The sequence below is a fragment of the Frankliniella occidentalis genome, unplaced genomic scaffold (genome assembly GCF_000697945.3).
Source record: "Frankliniella occidentalis isolate FOCC.00 unplaced genomic scaffold, Focc_3.1 Scaffold279, whole genome shotgun sequence".
In the NCBI taxonomy this organism is placed as follows: Eukaryota; Metazoa; Arthropoda; class Insecta; order Thysanoptera; family Thripidae; genus Frankliniella; species Frankliniella occidentalis.
The window spans coordinates 325,125-331,908 of NW_026267405.1; the positions used below are offsets into that span (position 1 = coordinate 325,125).

At 49.8% G+C, this 6,784-nt stretch overlaps 2 non-coding genes across 2 annotated transcripts; one reads left to right on the forward strand and one right to left on the reverse strand.

The window, feature by feature from the left end:
- Positions 1-4,381: 4,381 nt before the first annotated feature.
- Trnak-cuu (transfer RNA lysine (anticodon CUU)) lies at positions 4,382-4,454 on the reverse strand. The gene has a single exon. It is a non-coding gene; the product is annotated as a tRNA-Lys (tRNA).
- Positions 4,455-4,660: 206 nt separating this feature from the next.
- Trnas-gcu (transfer RNA serine (anticodon GCU)) lies at positions 4,661-4,742 on the forward strand. The gene has a single exon. It is a non-coding gene; the product is annotated as a tRNA-Ser (tRNA).
- The last annotated feature ends 2,042 nt before the right edge of the window (positions 4,743-6,784 follow it).

Here is a 6,784-nt window from a genome sequence, read left to right on the forward strand (position 1 = left end):
CCCCGCCACGCGCCCAGACGCGTCAAGATGCCATGCCGGCGGCCCCACAGGTCCCCGCCCGCACAGCTTGATCGAATATCCATCCGTCATTAGCTACTCTGCCAGCGACAGAAGCTCTGGCCGTCTGCAGCTGATGAGAGAACGGCTGCTCAATAATTAAACATGATGATGTTGATGTTCATGATGATGATGTTAAGGCCAAGTAGCCCATTTTTAAAAAATTAAAAAAAAAGAACACTTTTGGGAACTACTTGAAAAAAAATGAAAAAATTTGAAGCAGATTCCTTTTAAATATGAATTTAATAGTCAAGCGACATAAAAGCAAAAAACACAGTTGAAACGCAAGTGTGCGAATGTCACGCCCTCCGTAGATGTGTGACTTGCAATTTGTGAATTCTGAAGTCACATGAAAAATAATGTTACCAGACAAGCAATTCAATAATGTGGCAGTTTTCAGATGAGATAAAGGAATAAGAATTGAATAAAAATGATATTGTAGCTTACAGTGATGTTTGAGAATGAAAATTCACACGCCATCAATAATGTGAAATTCTACTGCCCCGGTTAGTTCCCCGCTGGTTACCCGATGGTTCGAGTCTCACGACGCCGCCGCTCCCTATTACTGTCCACGAAGGACACGCCGTGCAAGAAGGGGGCCTATTCTTGTTTGGCTGTGGGCAGAATTTCCTCCTTCTCCACTCTCCCTCGTAATCTACCCCCGAACCCCTTGCCTCCTACCATCTTTTGCATTCTGATTTCGCTGCAAAGCGAGACTTTTCTCGTCTCTTTGATATAAAAAAAAAACCTCCGGCCGAGTTCCCCCCTCGACCACCCTCTACCCCAACACTAATGCTACGTAATGCAACGTAATCCAACAGTGGATAGAGGCGCATGCCGGCGAGAACATGGTGGGGGGAGGGAGAAGAATCAGGCAACGAGGTGGATATGAGAGTGAGAAGAGAGAGAAATAGCGATAGAGAAAAGAGGCAGGAAGGGTAGGGGGAGGAGAGCAAACGCTCGCATTGTCTTGGCGCAGACCTTACTATCCCATCAGATAGTGCGGATACCTAATGTTTGTGTCAATTAGGGACGCCTCAGTAAACTGCTAAGCGCCACCCACTCACAGACGGACGGACGGACCCCTCAACGACCGACTTCTAGTTCGCCGCCTCCCACACCTTTGACTCTTTTTCAATGAATAAGAGAATGGTTCGCGCTGAGAATCTGCTGGGTATCAACCCTTCCCTCTCCGCCTGGCCACTCATCGCGAAGGCGTCGCGCCAACAATAAAAAAAATAACAAAAAAAAACGCAAACGATAAAAATACTGTGGTGCACTCTCATTTCCTTACGGACTCGCTTACGGATAATTTTGTGCAAGCGTAATATGGATCAAATTTACCTGTAATACGGATGAAATGGTCCGTAATATGGATGATTTCATTCGTATTATCAACAATGCTAGGTTCGTCACTGATGGAGAAATGAATATTTTTTCTCCGTAACTTACGAATCAAGCTGTGTTGATAATACGGATAAAATTGTCCATATTACGGTTCGACCCCTGAAAACTAAAAGGTCGTACCTCGGAGCGGCTGCGTATAAGGTCGTACCTTGGAGCGGTTGCGTATAGTGTCGGATCTCGCTAGGGTCCCAGAGAATGGTCGTAAGTCTGTTTATTCACGATTTCGTGAGATGCATATCATTAGAAAGAGAATTTTCTCCCGATTCTAATGGTATGCATCTCGCAAAATCGACAAAAAATAGACTTACGACCATTCTCTGGGACGCTGGCGAGATCCGACACCACAAGCAACCGCTCCAAGGTACGACCTTATACGCGGACCCTCTCAAACACGACCTTTTAGTTTTCAGGGGTCGGGTTGTTTTCATCCGTATTACAGATAAAATGTGATCCACATTACGGTTGCACAAAATTATCCTAAGCGAGTCCGTAAGGAAATGAGAGTGTGATAATGAACAGGCGGAGCAAAAGTGGCCACGGACCCTGGGCGGTAGGCAGCCCGAGCGAAAGAAGAGCACCGCCGTTGGGCGCGCTGCCTATCCCGGAGGCAGCAGGCGGACAGGGGAGGAGGTGAGAACGGCAAAATGACGCACCCATTTTAAAATGCGATCGTTTTTCTAAGTTACAGCAACGAGACCTAGGCTCTTGCTTACCAGGGCTCCGCCCGTAACTTGTCATAACACGAATGCATGATAGTAACACAACACAAGTTTTATTAAGAGTTAGAGTTAGATTTTGAAATATAACCGATGTTGATCGTGGGTACTATGGTGGTAAGTTAAAGTTGAATTACTAACCTATATCCAAAGAACTACAGTAAAAGTTACAAAGTTATTACTCTACCTCCGCTTTAACTCCTAAAATAACGTAAAAGGCAGTTAAGTAATAAGTAACGGAGCCCTGTGGCTGACGGCTGAGCGAAGCGGACGGGAGGGGCAGAACATGGGGATTGCCTGCTTCCTGCTCTTTTTTATAGTAATAAAAAAGATACATTACCTCTCGTTACAGGGTTTGAGGGTATCTGGGGCAGGGAAGGACCGGGAGCGCCGAACGCAAAGGAAAAGTCGGAGGTCCGCAGAGGTCCTGTCCTGGAGTCGAGGAGGTGATCCGCAAGAAAGAAAGAAAACCGGCTATTCTCGGGGCGAGAAGCGCTAATCTCGAGTATATCATGCCTCGGCCTCCTCCTCGCAGAGGCCCCCCGGGCCCCGGCCCCGGCCCCGGCCCCGACCCCACGCGAACGGCTGGCACTAGGCCTCGGCGCAGGCCGCGCATAGGCCGGGGCATAAAAGTGTCATAGGGGAAAATGAGACGATGCATCACGCTTTTGAAAATAACACCTTTGTCTCGCCCCTGCACATACGCGGCCAGCAGCCCACGCGCACCAGCGACTATGGCTCCCTCTGGGTAAATGTGCATGACTTCCAACGGCAAATAACGGTTGAAAAATACTATGCATCATTTGTAAGCCAATCTTATAATAATGCGAAAGCCGGCGCGAAAGAACTAGACTGTGAGAAATTCTTATAAGGGTTACAGGAAAATTGTCCATGGTGTGTGTGTGTGCGTGTGTGTGCGTGTTTTAAAATTACAACGTAAAGTTGTAAAAAAACACTTTGTATTTGCTTATTTCTTTGTCGTAAGTTTACAACATATTCTATAAATCGTAAATACAATATATGATTAAAATTTACAAATACATTTTTCACATGACCTAATTTGCCCCGTTTTAACTGGTTCCGCCTGTCCCTCGCTTGCACTGATCCTTGGAGGAGTGACCACCCTGTTGCAAGTTTAGTTGTCTTTCAACAGGCATATGACAGTTTGGATGGGCCGTTATTGAGACGTCTGTCGGGAAGGCGGGCCGAGAAGTTCGGCGGGGCGGGGGAAAGATGGGGGGTGGGGGGCACACACGCACGTCCCCTCATGTTCAAGCCAGTTTACTTGAAACGGATGACTGATTTTCGCTCAACCGTAAAACGTCGGCGCTTGTTTGTGACTAGTTTGTGAGAGCGGGCGCGGAGGACGGAGCCACTAACTGACTAGCGCCAGCGCGGAGGCGGAAAGGGGGGAGGGGAGGGGGCACTGCTCAATAGACGTTCCGAACCGCGCGTTTGGACACTAAATACAGTAGTCGGTGTGGCATGAACACAATGTGGTCACGCTTGCAACTATTTTCTAATCCCCTCGCTCACTGACTTTGCGAAAGATTTTTTGGCATACGTGAGAGGCTTTCCTCGCATTACAAAGGAAGTGGTTTGCAATCGGTTCGCAATAATAGACCTCTTGGCCCACAATGCTTGGCAACGACGCAGATCTCGGGTTCGATTTACACTGGAAATGCAAGTGTGTGAATGTCGCTCACCTGCAAGTGAGCGAAATTTCATTCGTACACTTAGGGAGGTAAACGTGTGAATTTTCTAGGAAAAATTCACACCTTTACTCCCTTAAGTGTACAAATGGAATGTCGCTCACCTGCAGGTGAGCGACATTCACACACTTGCATTTCCAGTGTAGGTCAAACATTTAATCCGTACCATCTTTTCAAAACATTTAAGATTACGCCAAATTCATCAAGGATTCGAGTGGTAATACGTAAATTTTGTTGTCGCTCTTTTAAATATGATTTACCTAAGTACAAAATTCGCTTTGAAACTCAAAAATGATCAACCGTCTCACAGGAACAGAACAGGGTGTACAACGGCATTAAGTGGATAAGGCAGAGACTAACTAACGAGCCTATGCCCGCTATGGTCCCTTGCAGTCCTACCGAAGGAATTTTCTCCGTCGCTGGGGCGTCAGACTCGTGTGGCCATAGTGTAACATTTCTGAATGTCAAAACCACACACAAAAGATGGACCGCCCAACGTGGGGCTCGAACCCACGACCCTGGGATTAAGAGTCCCATGCTCTACCGACTGAGCTAGCCGGGCGACGTTGCCGTGGGCTCTGAGCGCGCGCGCCAGGAGGTGCGGAGGTGCGGGCCGGCCAGTGCCGCCGCAAGCCGCGCGCGCGCTACACCGCGCCACCGCCACGCCACGCCACGGCACGCCACGGCGCGCCGGCCGGGCCGCGCCGAACCGTGCTGACGAACGACCTTGGGATACTATGGGGCGAGTAACAGCGCCGAGCACCGCGAGACGAGGTGGCCGAGTGGTTAAGGCGTTGGACTGCTAATCCAATGGGCTCTGCCCGCGTGAGTTCGAATCTCATCCTCGTCGTGTGTCATTTTATATATTCAGACTCCCGACACGCATTCCCTCGCCGAATACATTTGGCGGGAATTAGCATCGGGCGCCGACCGGCTCTGGGCGGCTCGGCTCAGTCACTTGAGCCCCCCAGAGATGTGTCTCCCCCGGTCTCCCGCGCTCTCTGCCCTCCTCCCTTCTCCACCAACACTTTTCATGTTTTCTACCCTTTTTTCCTGTTCTTCCTTTCCCCTTTCTGTCACTCTCAGTTGAGGGATGTCGCGGGAGGTATTAAATTTCCTTTGCTGAAAGTGAGTTGGCGCAGTTCAAATATTGACGTCACCTTCACACCTCCTCCCCCCCCCCTCCCCTTTCCTCCTGTATTACCCTCCGCACAACGGCTCCGGCCAACACCCGCCCTTTCCGGCCGGGTGACACACACAAAAAAATTAAAAAAGGCGGGATATAACCCCCGCCCCAACCCCCCTCCGGTTCCGTCAATCGCGGCGGCGGCGGCGTCCCCAGCGTCCATTATAACTTCATAATCGCGATAAAATGTTTCCGTTGTTCTTTTTGGGCGCGCGCGTTTCGAAATGGAATTCGGGCGCGCAAAGCCGCACGGGCCAACCGCGCCGCGCGGTGCTGTGCTGCGGCGGCGGTGGCGCGGGTGTGAACGCGATAAATCAGAGCATTGAGCTGCGCATTCATACATGTATTTATATATATCCATACATGTATTTTGTATTCAGGTAGCGGGGCTTGGCTTGGCTTGGCGTCCGCCAACACACGCATACACGGAGCGAAGGGTGACCGCGCTGAGGCCCTGTGGAGCTGGTGTCCGCCCGAGAAGTAGGCTACCCATCGCGCGCGCGGGCCTGGCGGGCGAGCGCTGCCCGGGCGGGCGCCCAGAGAGAGGGGCTGTAGTTACAACTTACAACCTCGCAGCCCGCCACGCCGAACCGGCGGTGTGACTCCGACCGAGTCCGAGTCTACCGAGTCCAGTGGCGCTCTCTCCGTCATGGCAGAGGGCGGCCCGGGTCGGGCGCTTTGACACCGGGCATCAGCTCAGGGCCGCAAAGCTGCTTAGGTTATCCGCGCCCTCCTCTCCCTCCCCCCTCTCAGCCCCCAACCACCCATGCTTAATAATGGCAACATCCCCCCGCAGTCAGGCAATTTACGCCTAGCTAAGCCGGCTGGGCTCGGCCCCAGAGCCTCCACATCAACCCCCTCCCCTCCCCAACCCCCTCTCCCCCCCGGGCAGGAAGCCACGGCCTGGCCAGGAGAGTTCACCAAGACATCAATGGCTAATTACAGAACAAAGACTGACTGGGGTATTGTGCAGAATTGGTCCGCATGACTTCTCAACTGATTGAGTCTCCAAAAAAAGAAAATTAGTGAGGTGGACCTCTTTTAAGGCCAGCGTAACCTTTTCAATCAACGTCTGCGTCCTCACATCAATAGCCATCTTACGTAGAGTGCTGATGTAAAGTCAAACATATAAAAAGTGATTTTAAAAAAACAATTTCAATAATGACTTTGCACAATCTTTGAAAACATATCATTAGAGATGATGTTTAAATTACTACAAAAAGAATTATCAAGTACAGAAGTTTAAAGTCAGTGATAGGGTTGTGCTCCATCGGAATGTAAACACTAATCAAGGTAATACGACCTAGCACTTCAAAACTCTCCATCCGATTCAAAAAGCATTTAAGCGTTGGTAGTATTGAAAAGGAGCAAAGTGATTCCTTCGTGGCACTACTCAAGCACCACTGAACTTTTAACGCCTCATAATGCCCCCCCCCCCCCCATACCCACACACACACACTTACTACAACAGAACACTGATTACAAATTACAAAGACAACTAATAACTTGAAAATATCATCACTGGCTGAAGAATAATTACGATCCGCTCAGATCGCCAAAAATCGCCGCCCTCTCAAATCGCCTAAAAACCGCCTGTTTTCAGTAAAAGCGCCAAAAAATCGCCGATTTGATTTTAAAAAAAATGGTCAGCGTTAGGGAAATGGGGTTCGCCGTCGCCGCAACATAGGTTTTTCAAGAGATTATAT